The sequence below is a fragment of the Lissotriton helveticus genome, chromosome 7 (assembly GCF_964261635.1).
Source record: "Lissotriton helveticus chromosome 7, aLisHel1.1, whole genome shotgun sequence".
NCBI lineage: Eukaryota > Metazoa > Chordata > Amphibia > Caudata > Salamandridae > Lissotriton > Lissotriton helveticus.
The window spans coordinates 997,484,445-997,504,135 of NC_136068.1; positions in this window are offsets into that span (position 1 = coordinate 997,484,445).

Genomic DNA, 19,691 nt, shown 5'->3' on the forward strand with positions numbered 1-19,691 from the left:
GTGTGGTCGCACAAACGTTTAATAAATTCAGTCCTGGATTCCACTTTGCATCTAAGAACTTGCAGCTGTACTTTATAAATAATAAATGCAGAACTGTACCAATAATGCAAAGAAAAAAACAAGGGGCCTAGCTCACCAATAAAAACATAAAAGTGCGGGCAGAGATTAAGATCTAACATTCCAATCAGTATGCCTAGAAAGTTGTGGTCGTCACGGATTTCCAGCCATACTACCGATAAATTGTGCCGCAATTCCTGCAGCCTCCTATTTCCATTGTGAGGAATTCTACATAGTGCAAGTGCAAGTTTTTTTCTTTTTTTCTCCTTGAGTAAAATATATTTCCAGATAGACAAAGTTCTTCCTCAGCACCTCCACTAAGATAGTGGTGATAGGCTCCCCTTTCCATGGCTGGAGTAAATCTATGACAATCATAAATAAAGTGCCACCTGCATTAATAGGGTACTGGGCAGTGAAAATACAAAATATTACCGAAAAATCCCCATCTTCCCATAATATCTTTATGCATAACCCGTGGGCGAAGAACTCTGCTCCGCCTGCGGAGTGTGCGGAGATTTGCCTTCTCCGCATTCCGCGGAAAAGGCAAATCTCTGCACACACCGCAGCGGAGCGGTGTACGCCAGCCCCCGCCTCCACCCCCCCTATTAAGAAGTTAGTCAACATTAATTAAAAATAAACTTAAAACCATTTACCTCTGTACTGCAGCGTCCCTGGGCTGTCCTCCTCCTCTTCCTCGCCATACTGGTAATACTTCATTCACATTTCTTGCGAGTGACTCGAAAACAATAAATTAAAGGCATTTGTATTTTACGACAGGATTTTACCATCGCCACCTTAATTCGTCCATGAATCCAAAACAACATAAATTATTTTTAAACCACAAGTTCACGAGTCACCTGACCCAGAATAAAATAAATAAATGGTCATGTTTTTGTATATATTTATGATTCAACCTTTCGATAAAATGCAGGAAAGCGAAACCGCATCTATATGTTTTTAAAGGGTGGCCGCCATCTTAGACTGTCAATGAATACACTGATGTTCTATTCACTAAATAGAAGACCATGAAGTGATCTAGCCTACATATCTATTGTAAAAATTAAAACTACAAATTAAATAAAAAGGAATATTTCTGTGAAGTAATGACCTCATTGTTGTGTTAAAAATAGCGACTGAAGAATCTTTAAACGCGTTTTGAGTGTAAAAGGTCTAGTCAAAGAACTCATACTTTGTAATGGAACTATGTATTTACAAATTTGATGCAATGTGCGAATAAACACATTTTTATGTATCTATATGCCTTCATAGTTGACTTCACAGAGTAGAAAGATTTGGAGAATCAGCCTGTATTGATGTGTATATGACTAACAACAAAATCTCATTTTTTACTACACTTCATGCAGCCTTATCCTTACACATAGGTTTAAGAAAATTGTATCATTCATTAACTATTAATGTTCAGGTCCATTGAGATTCTTCTAAGGTGTCAAATCTAACCTGCTTCTGCTTGCCTCAGTGCCCTTTCCCTGTCACCATCCCTCTCCCGAGCTTTCACATTCTCTATCGGTGAAACCAAATCCCTTGACTCTTTCGGATGCGATTTGTGTATGTGTGTAGCCACTGGATACCTATCATCATTATTTTTCACGGCTCTCACATGCTCTTGAATTCTAATTTTGAGGTTGCGAGTGCTGCTCCCTACATAGATTGTGTTACAAGAGCAGCCTATAACATACACCCTGTATGTGGTGTTACAGTTGATGAAGGTGTTGATCTTAAATTCCCTATCGGTGTTGTATTTGAACCTAAGTTTCTTTTAGAGACTAAATTGACACATGTTGCAAGTGCCACATACATGAAAGCCCAGCGGTTTGCAGGTCAACCAGGTTGTTGTGCTGGTATTTTTGTTATCTGTCACATAGCTCTGGCAATATATATTTGTTTGTGTTTTGCCCCTTCTACAGACCACTCTGGGTTTATTTGAGACTGTGCCTGCAGGTAGCTGTGCTGATTTGAGCAGATACCAGTTTTTCTTAGGATGTTATAGATATGGTCACTGAAGGCCTTGTATTGTGTAATAAAGGGCACGGTTTCATTGTCCCTTTTCTTGTTGGTTTGTATTCACTTTGTCACTAAAGTGCTTGTTCTGTCCACTTTCCACTTTCCTTATTCTGTTCTCAGCTTGTAAAAATAAATTTTTCTGTGTATCCCCTGCTTTGGAAATCCTATCTTATGGTCTTAAGGTTTATGTCAAAAGATTGCTCCTGGATACAGTTTTGTCTTGCACGTACGATCTCGCCATATGGTATGGCGTTGATGGTTGTGCGAGGATGTGCACTATCTGCGTGAAGCATGCAGTTGCATGAAGTCCATTTTTTAAAAATGTTACTTTGGATGGTATTATCTGATATGTAGAGTTTCAAGTCCAAAAACTCAGTACTGTCCCTTGAGTAGTTCATGGTTAGTTTGACATTGAACCTATTTATGTTGAGGTAACAGTGATCGGCAAACAGTTCCTTTTCATCTCTGTTCCAAATGAGTATCACATCATCTGTATATCTTCCGTAAAAGATAATGTTGTTGCTCCATCTATGTGAACCAGGTCTGCTCTGTCTCATACATGCCCATGAAAAGGTTTGCATACGATGGAGAAAACCTGGATCCCATAGCCGTGCCTTGCTTCTGCAAGAACCAAGTCTCATTATGCAGGAGAATATTAATTGTCAAAATCATATGGGCCATTTCCAAATGCATCAAAGGTTGTTCCAAATGTTTGGCATTCTTTTTATACAGAAAGGGTTTTAGAGCCTCCAACCCACATTCCGTTTGGATGCAGGTGTATAAACCTTCCACATCCATAGTGACGAACTTCAAATCCTTACTGTCCCACTCAAAACCTTCAAGTTTGCACAGCACATCTCTGCTGTCTTTGAGATATGAGGGCACATTTTTGACAAATGGCTGTAGAAAGCCATCAACATATTCGGACAGGCGTTGTGTGGGGCCACCATTCCCGGATATGATAGGCCTCCCAGGGGGAAAAGCCCCCCTTATGAATTTTGGGGGGAGTATATATATATATACAAGGGTACCTGGAGTTTTGTGTTTGAAACTATTGGTATTCATGATCAGTAATTAAACCTGATTCATGCCAATCTTGTAGCCTAGCCTTGATAGTTCTGTCAGTTCTAGGAATGGATTGTTCTTTTAGTTTTTCATAGCAATTGCTGTCTTTTAGTTGCCTCTCAATCTCTCTCAAATAGTCTTTAAGGTCCATCAAAACTATATTTCACCCTTTGTCAGCCTCACGCATGACTAAGTGTGGATCCTCTTACAATGGCCTTTTCATCTTTGGAGAGGTTATAACAGTGTTTGCAATATGAATTGTTTCCATGTTTGTCTTCTAGTTGAAATGGTTGTTGAGTGATCCTCTTATAGAATTCATCTAAATGTGTGTCCTGTGTTCTGTGGGGCACAAATCTTGATTTGTTCCATAAGCCACTATCTATTGTTGTGTCCTCAATTATATTTAATAAGCCTGCCATCTGTATAATATTGACATCCATGTCGTCCTCATCAAGAGTAGCCAATAAATGTATATCACCAAGTTCTGCAATTGTTAAATTGGATACATTATCATCATTTCTTGATACACCAGTAGGAACAGACGGATGTTCAGAAAAGTATTTTTTTAATCGTAACTTTTTTACACATTTGTACACGTCAATGTGTGCTTCCACAAAGTTACAATTCTCCATTACACAAAAATTCAAACCTTTCTTTAAGACAAAGCATTTAATGTTCCTTAAGAATTTTAGAAGCCAGGTTAACAATACTTAATTCATTGGGGCTCAAATGTTCATTATCATCATCACAATGTATATCTACTTGAATAGATCCTATTTCCTTAAGTGGGTCAATTTGCTTTGTTTTTTTGTTGCCCATCCTGTATCGCTTTACCTCGCATAAAAAAAGAGAGATGGAGGACAGGGTCGGATTGGGATCACAATTCGGCCCGGGCACTGACGAAAAAAGTGGCCCACATTCAAGAGGCGTGGCCCATATTTAAGGGGCGTGGCTCACATTCAAGGGGCGTGCCCTTTCATGAAACACCATTTGCACAGACAAGGAATGAAAGTGGGAGGATACTGTTCTTGCACAGGACACAGGGCCAAGGTGACAATGGCCTACATGCTGAGCAACTAAAAAAAATAGCAAGGCCCCTTTTTGTCACAAAATTATTCCAGCCCTCCAGCACAGGAGCACCTGAAAAGCAGCAAAGCCCCTGCTATTGCTAACCTACTTAGCCCTCCCCAGACCTTCAGCTCAGGAGCACATGAACAGAGGTAAGGCCCCTGCAATTAGTAAATTAATCAACCCTCCAGGCCGTGGGAAAATGTTTTGGCAGGGGAGCACAAAACACAGCTTTCTGGGTCATCCAAGGTAGCCAGGGGGAGGCTGAGGTGAAGCTGGAGCATGGGAAGTGCCTCCCCAGTGTGTTCTGGCAGTTTGAGTGTTTTCAGTAACTCCACCACTTTTTTCTTTCAAAAGGGCCCGGAGTATAAGAGACAGTCTGGTTCACACAAGACCAGGATTGAGAAAACCGGAACTCCAAAATACACTCTGGAACACTCAGCCAGTACGTGGCCATTTTCCATGTGGTACCTGCAGTGCCTGTCCACAGACCTATAAAACAGATCAGGTTGATATAGGCACTGGTAAACCATGGATACTTCGCAAGCACACCAATTGCAACACGGAAGGGGTCATATATCTGATTACATGTCCATGTTCCCTACAGTACATTGGACACACAACCAGGAAAATGAAAGTTCGCATTAGTGAACATAAAAGCACTATCCGGTGTCATAAGCAATCGACCTGCCTTACTAATCACTTTTTGGAAAAGAAACAAAGTTGAAGACCTCAAGTGGGTGATCTTGGAACACCCCTATATTCCATCTCATATCAGTGACAAATCTAAGTTTCTGTTTGTCAAAAGAGCAGAAATGGGTGTTCAGGCTCCGTAGTGATAGCAGAGGGCTGAACGATTCCATTCCTTGGATTTCCATTTCAGTTCCACTGTAGATACACACATATGTGACCTTTTGCGTAATATTCCATCAGCCACACAGATTCTTCCACCCCTCACGTATTGGTACAGTAGTATTGGTAAGGTCTTTTGCATCACCTATAACAAATATGATCAGCCTGGGGCGGATACATAGTCAGCAAGTATTCTTGACTATTTCGAGTCTCTAACTGCCTATCCAACACACGATCAGCTCAAGGCAGATAAATATATCCATTCAGCATCCTTTGCTTTAAATGCTTTAATACTGTACTTAGCCTGTAAATCCTACTACACATTAGGCATAGTAGTGTCACCAACTTTCTGTCCCTTTTAAGAGTAAATCAACCGCTCTCATTTAAAGACTCTAAAATAACAAATTGGTTACAGCATTTTACACATACGGCCACGTTGCTTAACAGTGCTGTTGACTGCGTCGTAACATCATGCGCATGCGCGTACGATCAGTCTAACCCCGGACTGCGCATGCGCGCATGGATAGTGTACTCTCCAGCGCATGACCCGCTTACAACTAGCGCAGTGAGCCTAATACACACATGCGCATTTGTAAGATAAACGCGGAGCCCATGGGTAATTCATATGATTACCAATTACTATCTTAACGAGCGGCTCAATCACCGATTAGCGTCAGTATTTAAAGGAGGGGCCCTGTTCCGGTCGGTACCTCCACTTCCTCTCGGACGCCAGAGAGAGGTACCGACGGACTGGTAAGGCCACCTCCTTGCTAATTGGTTACATAGTCAGCTTACTTTGGCAGCTTTAAATCTCCAATCGTGATTTTAATCTTAAGTCTAAAAACATTTACATTTGGCAGCTCTTTGCTTGCTGTAGGGAGTCACTGCAAGTCTTAAATCAACTTATTTAATTCATTCAATTATGACTGTCCAGCTTCTGATAGGTTGGGTGATGGTCTCTGTAAATCAAGTCTACAGCTAATGGGTGTTGATAACAGTTGTTGCATCAAATAGCAGAAGGCATTTAACTTGTTGTACACTTTGCTTTCTTATGTACTTCAGAGCGGGGCCTCATATTCCCGAGCGGTTGCCGGGTGAGGTGAGGTCCACTTCCTCGCAGAGCGTGGTGAGTATTTACAGACATGAAATATGTTCTGTGAATGAGTAAGTTGACTTATGTGATAAACGGGACACTTTTGACCCTGTTTATTGAGTGGTACACGTTTTTTCTGTGAGCATGTGGTATATATTCTAATGCACATAATCTTGTTTATATATTGTTTCAGGATTGTAAAAGAACATTCTTTTTACGCATGGACATTGGGGCTCCAAGTTCATGGTAGTTATTCACATCTTTAATTATGCAATTCTCTTCTTGTCTCACTTTCACATTTTACTTTGTAAAACACTTGCACTCCAGTGGCAGTAGCTTACCAACCTGGTCCTGACGAAAGCCTGACTAGACGTCTTCTTGGGCTGAAACATGTTGACCACCTCCACAGCGCCATAGTGTAGTCATTGGTTCCAACTACCTGGCGTGTTTTTAACATTAACACTCAGACTTTCTTTAATAAATTGTTTTAGTCTGAGTCGCTAATTTTAACTTGTTCACTATAGCACTGCACGTACACTTTCATAACCACCTTAAGAGCAGCAGTATGGCATGAGTGCATCATCTTCATCCACTCCCGCACCATCAGCTGATGGTTTGGGCGGTAGAGTCGGGTGTCTCCACAAACATCCCATATGATGAGATTCCGCCAACATAGGGTGGTTTGATGGGAATATCTCAGCCTATTGCTACTCTACTATCCACTTGCCTCACAGTTTTTTTGTGCTACCACTTATTCTAGACCTCTCATCCGCTTTGCTATTTAAGTTTGAGTGTTTATCATTTACTGTAGTATTACCCTTGTACCTGTGTATGGTACCCTTTTGTAACTTGCACACGTCACTTTTCTCTTGTAACACACTGTTTGCTACCTCTCACTTTTGTTTGCTTTAGATACTTGCACAAGTGCCACCATTGCCTACGTAACGTTTGTTCTTGTGCTGGAGTGTCTGCCATTTATTGCAGTATTATACCTCTACTTATATTTTGTACGCTTTTGTAACCTGCACACATATCACTTTTTCCTCCTGTTATGTATCGTTTGCTCCTCTTGTATTTTGGTTGCTCACTATTGTCACTTTTGATTCATGTAACTTATCGTTTGTTTTTGTAATTTGTCCACTTGTAATTTTTCTCCTCATGTATTATTGCTATTCCTAGTGTGAAGCGCTCTGACACCTTCGGGTAAAGTCCGCGCTATATAAAATCGCATAAATAAATAAATAAAACAAACAAATTCCAAACATCACCTGGCCCCCACAGCGAGACCCATTCTTCCTCGCTTGCTATGCCCTGAATGTGAAGGGCTGTGGGCGAGGTGTTAAGACTATCACCGTTTCTGGGCTGCATGGGCACCAGGGAGCCGAGGTGCAAATGGCTCAAAGGCCTGAGAAACACCTGGCCCCAGGGAGGCCGATTCTTGCAAACAATCACCCCTCCCCAGCCCAGCCTCAGCTTGATTGCTTGGCAGGGCAGGGGTGAAGGAGAGGCCACAGCTGACAATCGCTGTCTGGCCGCACAGCGAGGCTGCTTTCATTTTCTCTGTCTCCGTGCACTCTGTGGGCCGTTTTTTTTTCTCCCCTTTCCTAGTCTACTCTCTGTGGACTGGGACAGGGGAGAAAAGAACGGCCCACAGAGGGCACTGAGGCACCGGCCCTTCGGCCCATGCCCGAATGCCCGCCTTGCCAATCCGCCCCTGGTGGAGGATGATGCTTCAGTATTACTAGGCCCTTCCCCAGGGTCACTCTCTAAAGAGGATAAGGAGGTATTGCTTGAGGACGCACTTGCTGTTTTTTCAGCAATACCGGTTTCATCCATAGGTCTAGATGTTATATCATCATATTTCATTGAGAAGGTAAATATCTTTCTCCACTCATAACCATTTCATCTCTTATGATATTTTTCTGTTTCTTATCTTTCAAGTAGATTTGATAAGCAGTGAGTTCTTTGTTTTAAATTTTATAGTTTTTTGTGTGGCCTCTTCAAATTCATTTCTGATATTTCTTTCTCAAGTTTCGCTATTTCTTCTCTAATCTTCTTAACTTTCCTTTCTGAGTTAGCTATTAGGATCCTCATCATGCTATATGAAGCATCATAGCCTCCTCCCATTCCTCTAACAAGTCACTTTCCAGATCTTCATAGTTTGGAAATATCAAAAATCTCAGGCCTCAGGGTATCCTTTTTTCTATATATAAATATTTTAAGTAGCCCTATCCCACCACTTTCCAAGTTCTTGTTTTTTTAACTTTTCTATTCGAAACAACCTATCTTTTAGGCCCTCACTCTTTGAGTTACTCGCTTTAGGATTGTCACTGCTTGGGCCTTTCCTCTTTTTAAATAAGTCCCCTAGCATTTCCTATCTATTGTCTTCGAAGTCCATTCTTACGGTAATTAGACCCTTGATAGTGCTAGTATGCCCAAACTGAATATGAGCAACATAGTGAAAAGGGGTATGAGCCAATTTTGACAACATATATGGCTATATTAGGTTATATGTTGTTTAAACTCCTATGGTGCAATGGGCCTGAGGCTCAATACCCTTACACCTCCTAGAATACAATATCCCAAAAATAGCACAATAACAATATGATACAGCACTCCAAAATGTAGTTAGACAAATTATTCAATGTATGCAAAAATGTGATTCATTCAGCAGGTCTTGTTTCAAATTTCTTTATTAAAAATTTCTTCTACATAATAAAAAAACGACCGTAGTCAACGTGTTTCGTTCCATTGGACTTCTTCGCGGCTACAAATAATATACATAAGTATATATTAAATTTAAAATTTTATTTACAATGTTAATAAAAGTGTTCAAAGCACAACAGAGGTGATTTAGTAAAATATATACAATGTTCCCATCATTTCACTTTGTTCAACATTCTTCTTAATCTGTCATCAGAGTTTTTTTTAACTATATATACATATATGGTGATATGATTTGAGCAATATATAATAATCCATAATCTGTATAGATTTACAATTTCAATGATCCCTGCTGAAAACAAAACCTCTAGATAGTATGAAATGCCCTTTAAATGCTAGATAATGAAACCATCATACACTTGTATTCTCCTAATAGGATGGAGCGTTGATGCTCAGTATGAGCTTCTACAATTTTACAAATACATCACCGTTTTTTTTTTAAAGGATACCCACTTTTTTATCAAAACATAAATGGATCTTACCAAAAAGCAATATGATGAGCTTGTTTGATAATAATAAACCACTTTTCATCAATATGTCATTCATGTATATTCCTTTCCCCTTGGATAAATATCAGTGTGGCCTGATCAGAAATGAAATAAAAATATAAAAGTGGCCATAAATCGTAGGTCAGTACAAAATACAGATTCCTATTGTATTGGATAAATAATCTTTCTCAATTTATAGCTATTTCTTGTAATGGCTGTAGACATATGCATGTGTTCACTAGCTACAACATTTTATTATATGCGTATTTCGACAGAAAACACCTTCATTAGGACAGCCACTTTACGTTGGACCGAAGCCGGTCTCCAAACGACCTGCAGAAATACAATATGAAACCCCTGTGAGCAAACATAAACACTACTATTTTATATATTGAGTGTGATCTACTAATAAAATCCTCCATCTTTTGTGAAACACTGTTTCTGTGTGTGTCTTCTTATCCTGTCAATTCATGTGCATGGCCAGGTGCAAAAACTATCCCAGAGACATGCAGACCCTAAAGTGTGTACAAGTCCCATCGCCTACTCCATCATCACGCCATGAACCGGATCCAATTCATGCACCAATTGGGGTACCAATACTTCAACCTTTGTGTTTGCTCAGTAGGGTCTCATATTGTATTTCTGCCGGTCGTTTGGAGACCAGCTTTGGTCAAAAATAAAGTGGCTTTCCTGATGAAGACGTTTTCTGCCAAAACACGAAGGAAATAAAATGTTGTAGCCACTGAACGAATGCATATTTTCTACAGCCATTAAATCAAACTATTCCTTGAAATGCCACTTCTCACCCCTTGAATGGGATTTACTACTGTGGACTTCTCGTCCTTCATTAAGGAGAAATTAACAGTGGTAAATGCATTTACTCCTGCCAGTAAACCCTATATGAATTCCTAGCAGGTATATGTGAGGTATTTTCACCTGAAAAGTTACATTCATGGCTGAAAATACCTTTTTGAATAGCCTGTAATGTCACATGGGATATTTATCACGTCTTGCTTGGGAAAACCTGGCAGGCACTGGGGCCTTGTTTTCCTGAACAAAGGGAACAATAGAGGAAGGGAAGTTGGGAATCTTTATAAAGAACACCCCAAACAAGCTATGCCATGATGCATACATACTCACATACCCTTGAATAAATGGATTGAAGGCAGGGCACAAGTCCTACAAATAGAAGTGGGGGCACTAACCTAGTTAATCACTATGCAAGTGGCATTGCAGCGTATGGCATCGCAATGTGTGACATCACGGCACGTGACATCACAGCGCGTCACATCTCAGGAACTGGCATAACAAGAAGTGACATCAGATCTTAAGCCCACCCATATATGTTTAGCAGGTGTATCATGAGTGCTTTTGAGCACATTTCGAGTATACTTACAAAGCATCCTGATTTAGGCAGGAGATCCAAACTTTTGTAAGCTACACATAAAACAATGTTGCCTTTTATCAGAGTTAAGCTTTCTATAGCCATAGTGCTTTAAAATAAATTGTGATATGTCAATTATTACAACGCCTCCCCAGTGGTAGTTATTGCTATATAAATGCAATTTATTTTGTGCAAATACTGGGAAAGATCAACACATCTGACATTCTTACAGTGCATGCATATCTCCTGAAGAGAGCCTGAACAAAGTGAAAAGCTGCCTCTCTTAAGTATGTGTGAAGTTCTAGCAAGGTGCAAGCCTTTGTTTCCCCACTACTGCATTTACTTCTAGGTGTGAGGCTCCTGACTTCTCCCAGCCAGGAGACTCAAATGGAGGCCTGATGGCCCCTCAGATTCTGCCTTTGTTATGGGCCCCGCAGGAGTTAGAAATAAGAGAGCCCCCTCCCCCCTGCAGGTTGTTGTGATGGAAAGCAGACAACAACGTGCAGGCGCTGCTGAATGTGTCCTGGTGTTTGGCAATAACACCGGGACCAATTCAGCCTCTTTTTTAGTGGCGCCCAACTTCTTGGCAGGGTGGACGGCATCCACCCTGTGTAAGAAGTGGGGGTCGCCGTCCACCCGCGTGGACGCCCGAATCCTGCCATGAATGATTTAAGGCAGTGTTTCCCAAACTGGGGTCCGCGGACCCCCAGGGGTCCGTGACACATTCCCAGGGGGTCCGCAGGCAACAGTTTTAAAAGCACAGAAAAGTTTCTTGTATAATTAGCAGCTTTCCAGCAGCAATAAAAGTGTCAAGATAAAGCCAGTGATTAATGTACCTGCTGGAGCGTGATGAGAGTTTTGTTTAGTGGCAGCTTTGACTTAACTAACGTAGCACAGAGGGTTAATGTGCCTACTGCAAAGAACGTGTAACATGCATTTTAAAAAGCATCATTTTATGTGCATAGGTTCGTGGTTACTGCTTTTGTCACAGAGATTCTTTTGTTACTGTGCACTTCATAAGTGACAATCGTAATGTAGCAGAGGGACCTATAAACTGTCATCAAAGAGCTGCTTGCAAACTGCATGGTACCAGTTAGTAACTTTTGTTTTTCCCAGCTATTCATTATCCTGATGCTGCTAAAAAGATTTATTTGGGTGGAAATACATTTTTAATGTTAAAGTCAGTGCTAGCCACTGTGTTATGTTCTGAATCCTGAGTTTGTGCTTTTCCAGACCAGGCACTCTTTAAACATTTTATATACACACTGATTTACATGTACGATTCAATGTCTCTATATGTGTGTGATGTAAAGTGCTCTGACATCCTACAATGGTATGAGAGATGCTATAAAACAAATGAAATACATGTGACAGAGGGGCTATTACTTCAATATAAAATACTAGGGGCCAGATGTACGATCCGTTTTTATATGCGTGAACGGGTTTGTGAACCCGCTTTCACATGCAAAAACGTATTGGGCCATGTACATTGCCTATTTCGCGAGTTGCAATTTTTTGCGACTCGCTAAATAGGTTTTGCAACTTGCTATTTGGAAGGGGCATTCCCTTCCAAATAGCGAGTCTTAAAACCATGTACAAATGTTTTGCGGTCGCAAAACACTCGCAATTACCACTTACTTCAAGTAGATGGTAATGCATTTACAAATGGGAAGGGGTCCCCAGGGGACCCCTTCCCCTTTGCAAATGCATGCAAATTTATTTTTTAAGGGCAGGCAGTGGTCCCAGGGACCTCTGCCTGCCCTTAGAAAATGAAACTAAAACGTTTCATTTTCTTTTTTTTTTAAATGCATGGTAAATGGGCTGCATTTTTTTAAAAACTGCTTTATTTAAAAGCAGTCCCAGACATGGTGGCCTGCAGAGCCCAGCAGGCACCATACCTAGGAGGGCTGGCATTCCCAATAGGCTCGCAAATTACGAGAGGCTCATTAATATTAATGAACCTCGCAATTTGCGACCCCATTGGGAATACGAAACAGTGTTAAACACACTGTTGTACATTTCAATTAGCGACTCGCAATTTGTCACTTGCAATATTTCGCCAATTGCGAGGCGCTAAATGAAATGGTCGTACATCTGGCCCCAAAATCCTTAGGGTCTGATTTACAAGACTCTTACGCCTCTTTTATGCCGCCGTTGCCTCTCTTTCGTGATGCAGCTGCGACGCAAAAGATGCGCCATGGTGCAGGGTATTTACAACGTGACGCATCTGGGAGATGCGCCACGTTGTAAAGCCCTGCGCCAGAAGAAGGCGTTCCGGCGCAGGAACGCCGCCTAAAAGTGGCGGAGTGAAATCTACAAGATTTCACTCAGTCACTTTGGGGCCCATGCGGCGTCAAAACCCTGCGCCTGCTTGAAGCAGGCGTAAGGATTGACGCAGCATTAACAAGATTCAACCCCCCCCAGAGCATTGCTGGAGCTGTGTCGCGCTTGCGACACAACTCCAGCAATGCGCCACCTTTAAGGCACATATGCGTCATGCATCTGTGCTTTTTTGCCCCATGAGGCGCAGCATTGTAAATGCGGCGCATCAATGGTGGCGGAGGCATGGCGCACAATAAATGGCGCATCCCTGCTGATATGCATGTATGAGTCACTTATTGTAAATCTGCCCCTAAGTACTTTGAGTATTTGTTTTGTGTGCACACGTGTGTATTTTTTTCGAATTACTGTTTTAATATTTGAAATTTAACTCATACAAATTGCTTGGGGGTCCCCGGCTTCCAGTGGTGACTCAATGGGGGTCCTCGGGAGTCAAAAGTTTGGGAACCACTGATTTAAGGGATATTTTACATTCAGTAAGCAAGCAGTTATCCTACGGTGGCAAATAATTGTTGCACTGCGAGAGGAGATTTAAACGATATTACTTTCAAAGGACATTTAGGACTCTACAAAGCTCCTGGCCCTGCCTGCTAAAAAAACACAAGCCGCAAATTTCAGTCGCAAACCAAATAACCTCGCATATCCAATTAATTAACATTCCCCCACACTCACCACCTCAAGACAGCCAACAAACCGGTCCTGCTCAGTGTTCTGTTGTAGGCGGAGAGCTCTCTGTCACGTTTAGTGATTATCTGCCACGCAGCGCATACGTCATAGCTTGCTTGTGATGAACGATCGTTCGCAAGCAAAATGCCGAGCGGGAGAATCTAATAAGGTCATATTTTGTGTACTAAAGAACCGTTTAATTAATTGCAAGCATGGTTTGAACCACCATGCCTAGGCAGGTCGGTGTTAGGCACCTGCGTGGGATTAAAAGGTTGGAAATAAATAATATGTATTTGTTAATGTATTTATTTAGAGCGCACACGCACACTTAGACACGCATCGCGACACTGACAGAGCACAAACAGCTAGCTGAGACGAAGCAACAAAATAAAACTCCATATGGCAGCCTAGCAAAAGAGAATCATGATTAGAGATTTACTGAACCATTAATAATTTTTAACTCCGACTATTTGGATGGGAACGCGGTTACGGATTTTAGCAGGTCAAGGTGACAAGATACCTCTCACATAACTTGTTCACTAGGGCATAATCGGTGAGACACCAGTGTCATTTTGAGGATTTTTGGGGGCCTGGGCGAACCATCTTTGGGGCCAATTGATCAGAACAACTCTGAAATGTATTGCCCAATTTCTGCTAACTCAAGCCTGCATGGTGCCTAACAAGCTTTAGGAAACGGGGTAACACATGCACAGTTCAAATAGGCGTTTCCTTTGCCTAAAAATCCTTAAAATAACACGGGCCAAAGAGTGCTAGGTCAGGTGTATAGGTAAGCAGAACGAGGCAGAACGTTTCAGACATAGAAATAGACAGAGTTCAGATAGATAGATAGATAAATAGATAGATAGACCGCTTTCACAAGGATCCCTCTGGAGGGTGGGGGCATTGCGGGGAATTGCCCACTTTCCCTTGCCTTCAAACGTCTCTGTGGGACTTGGTGTCAGTTTTTCCCACTATTGTTTGGCAAAACTGTCTTTCAGATAGTAAGTTTCTGTTTCATTCTAAACTTTTTGAGTGATTGCCTCTGGATATAAGAGCTGAATTTGATCCTATTGCCCTATCAACCCTTATTTCCATGAGTCAAGGATCATCATTGTTGCACAAGATATGTTAGTCCGTTGTATGTATGTATGTCTGAATGTATGTATGTACTTACGTATGTATGTACGTACATATATGCAAAAGTAACCAAAAAGAAGTAGAGTGCAGTATAAGGTCAAATACAAGTATAAAGTCATTTAGGAGAGGCAGCTAGGTTGTGGATGGCTATTGCATTGTGATGCAATTATCTTTAAAGAGGTGAGTTTTCAACTCTTTCCTGAATTGGAGCTGTGTTGGGGTGTTCCTGATGGATACAGAGATGGTGGTCCATATCCTGGGATAGAAGAACAATGCCAGCTGCCTTGTTTATTCTTTTTTACACTTTCTAGTCTGCAGTTTGATGGTGTCCTGGTTGTGGGTTTGCTGAGAATTACCAGAGTGATGATCTTGTCCGCAAGATAAAGGGGTGCTGATCTTGATGACTTTGTAAATGATGAAGCTGGTTTTGAATACAGTGTGGGCTGGTAAGGAAAGATAATGGAGTTTCATCCAAATGAGGAAGATATAATTGCATCTCTTCCTGCCCTAGAGGAGCCGTGGTTTAGCGTGCATGATCCCTGAGGAGATGCCCTTGTGGAGTCTTTGAGACCAAGGAGCATGGGGTTACTGCCATCTAGGTCAGAGCTTCTGAGGCCTTGACCAGCAGTTCTAAAGTCACTTTCTAGATGAAACTGTGTCACTTTCTTTAGAAGCCTGAGTTGGTATCAGGCTGTCTTTATTTTTTTGGCAATGTGTTTCTTGAGGGTAAGTTTGATGTCCAGGGTGAATTCATATGACTTGGTATTAGTGGAAAGTTAAGGTTCGAAACCGTCAAGGTTCATGTAAGTAAGACAGGTTTGTATTGTCTCTTGTTAGTAGTTCTAGGCATATATAAGACATTCTGACTTGGTTGGGTTGACCTTTAGGTAAGCGATACACATCCAGATTTGAATGATGAGCAGGCAGCATTTGCGCTACAGGATATTTAAAGCAGAGAAGACTTTCAAATTGAATTGTGCATGATTAGCATATTGTGAATTTTGATGTTGTCATCTGTAAATAGTGCACCAAATGGCTTCACATACAGGTTTAATATGACAGGAGACAGTAAACAACCATGGGTGACTCCAGTGGTGTTACAGATATTATGGTACCTAAAGGTGCCATGAGAACAAACAAGTTTTGTTGGAAAGGTAGGCGAAGAACCAGTGAAGGACATTGCTGGTGAATCTCTCGAGATTCCAGGGTGCATATGAGGATGGGATAGTCAACTCTGTCGAAGGCAACTGAGAAATCCAGCAGTATGAGGAGGCAGGGGTCATCTTCAGCAGTGTGTTTTCTATGATGTGAAAGGTAGCAGTCTTTGTACTGCTGTGTGATCTAATGCCAGAAGGGTAGTTGTGTAGGAGATGTGACCCATGGGTGTTCCACCTTAATATCAACTGCAGAATATTTTGCTACCAGAATATCATGGCAAAAATATAGCGTGCAAAAATATTGTGACTTAGGTAAGTATAGGTTTACTTTACACAACTCCATATATTTTGACCTTGACAATAGATATATTTTCATGTTAGGTATCAGTACAGATAAAGATAGTTAATATATTCTGACCCATATGCACTTACCTTCTTGATATTTTGGTCCTCAATTGTTTGGCACAATTTTATTGTAGTACACAGTTTTTGTTGTTTGAAATGCAACCAATCTTGGAGATGAACATATATGGCAGTTCATTGAATTTGCCAATGATTGGTAGGTAAGTGATGGGGCAGTAGTTGGTGATATCACCATGTGTTGGTGTATGTTTCTTCAGGAGTGGGAGGATCTGGTCTGCCTTGAGAGATTCTGGGAAGATGCTTTGAGTATTATAGGCATTGACAATGAGTAGGGGGAGAGAGGACAACTCCAAAGAGAGCTTTGATATAGGACTAGGGTAAGACATCATCTTCATAAGAAGTTGCTTTGAGGAAGCTAAGTACATCAGTGAAATCTCTGAGAGATACAGCTATTAGATTCACCACTCCAAAAAGACAATCTCCTTTCATTAATTGGCTATTTTCATTATGTGCATCTCGCTAGAGTTGGGGCAGTAACTAGGCCTCAATTTTCTACTGTATACCTGGGCTTGGTTGCAAAGCACCCTTCATGAATGTAGTATATACTACATGCACTTTCAATCCTTAGCCTCTCAGTTGAGCATTCCACACTGGTCCAAAGTTTTGACATTAGTGGTGGTGGTTGTAACTGTAGTGGATGTATGACGTTACATCGCATACTTTTACTCCGCAGACCGTTACAACGCGACTTTTACACCGCATACCGTTACAACGCATAGCGCTTAGAGGTGCTGGATAGTGGTAAGTATAATTTACTATTCTAACTCCAGTCCCCGTGGACCCTAGGGAAGGTGTTGGATAGTAAATTATACTTATTCCCTATCCTAGAGCGCCCCCCAGCGCAATGCGTTGTAATGGTATGCGGAGTAAAAGTCGCGTTGTAATGGTAGTGCGGAGTAAAAAATGCGTTGTAACAGGTGTATACCATAGTGAACACCTCCCTCTTTGACTGCTGTACCTGTGTGAGGGATGTCAGGCTGTTGCTCAGTATATTGATAATTAACGCTTAAAGTTTTTTTACTGTGCCTTATGTTTATTTTTCTGGGTCCGGAATGCACTCAAGCAGCAGCTAATGTTCCAGCATGAGGGGAGCCTAATTAGCTTTCTATGTGGACATATCACCTATTCTTTTGCTAGTTTGTTCTTGCACATTTTGCTGCCCTCATTGTTCAACAGAACCAGCACTCTGGAGGTACTATGTACCGACCTTACCAGTGAAGAGACTGCAGCATGTTATCAGTCCTTTATGTTCAATAGGGTTTTGTAATGATCCTATGTAATTGGCAAAAGTAGATTAAAGCCTTTTGTAGGGTCGCACTTGTTGTTGACCAGATATTGGTATAAAGAGGTGGGATGGAAGAGCTGTAGTTTGAGACTTCAGTCAAGAAGACAAATGTATGAAGGAGTCAGAGGGACAGAACAACATTATGTTTTTTTTTCTTCTTCATGTGTTTGCATTGGCACTTTTGTGTGAAACACAGTATAGCCATTACTCTGTCTCCTTAGGTTTTATGTTACATCTTATAAATGGGTAGATTAGGAGACACAATTATCATGGGGACAGGTTTTGATTATTTGGTGATCTTTTGCTGCTAAAGGATAAGTTGCTAGATTCATTAACTTTTTTTTCTAATTCAATATTTACTTAAGCAGAAGCAAAATGACAGAGTAAAAACATATTGACAAGAACGTTTTACACAGGTAGCCATTTCAAAGTACATAAGCAGTTGTTTTGATTAAACATGTCATGAGGCTACTGGGTTTGTGGGTGATGGATGGTTCATGTAAACAAACAACATATACAAAAGCAGAATTACAATATTTACAATAACCGTTGCATTGGGAATGAAAATGGTGCTTAGTTGGCAATTCGCTTCCCATGTCATGATATAATCTTTGAAAGCAGTTTGGAAGGAGATTAGCAAGGTGTGAGAGTGCATTTTAGCTGGAAGGTACTCAATGATGAATCCCAGTACTTGGAATGCACTGCATGGACGTTTGAGGTTGACCAAAAGGTTAAGGTGTGAGTTTAAATGTATCTGCACAGGATAGAGGAAAGGTAGTTTGAGGAAAAGAGTTTTATGGTTTTGAAGTCCATTATCAGAAGCTTTTGTAGAGCTTTCTTCTTGGTGGATAGCCAATTAGCTTGGTGACAGTAATTGAAGCTAAAGATATGTCTAGGAAGATTATAGAGGGAATTGTTGTGAAGTTTAGTACCTCACTGTTACTATTTGGTTTTTGGGGATGATGCCTACGTTCCAGATGATGCACATGTTACTGTCTTTGATTGTGATGTGCACAGCCTCTAAAAAGAAATGTGTTGGAGGGAATATTGATTAAAATATTTTGAGAAGGTGACAGATTCTAGAAGACACAGTTTCTTTTTTGGATCAGTTGGGTTCTTAGCCTGATAACAAAACCTACTTTCTGCTTTGGTTTTTCTAGTGAAGGAATGTGGCCTTAAGCCGGAGCGAGTCACTGGCTGTGTCACATGGAATCTCACTTTCCACAAGGTGCATTGGAAGAAGCTCAGGAACAGAGGTTTATACAAGCGGCACATGTTCTAGATGAGGCAGGTCCCATCAGCTGTCAAAAGAGAAACTAAAGGCCTTGGATAAACATGGCACTTTCTTCCCATCGATTCCTTTAGAATTGCTGAATGTCTTTAATGATCACAGATTCAGATCTCTGACTAAGCCCACTTTCGAAAGTGGATTTCAGAATTGAAGATAGTGGTGTCAAGTAGCAAAGGCCTAACCTAGAGCTTTCTATGACAAACCATGATTTGGGAAACATTTTGTCCCTTTGTGTCCTGGTGGATCACTTTCAGATTATCAGAAACAAAAATATTGTGTGGACAGAATATTGTGTCAAAAATATTCAGGACCAAAAAATCAAGAAAGTATGTGCAAATAGGTATGTATAGATTTACTATTCTTAACTCCACATTTACATACCTTGGGGTATTCACTACTACTAAATGCCTTCTGTGAATACCAAAAGTAGTAAGTTTAGGTGTTTATCCCAGTTTAGTAGTAGTAACTTTAGGAGTTCTAACTTTATTACTACTAAATGCCTTCTGTGAATACCAAAAGTAGTAAGTTTAGGATTTTATCTCAGATTAGTTCGCTGAATTGTCCCCCTTTTGAATATATATATATATATATATATATATATATATATATATATATATTAACAGGGTACATGTATGTGGA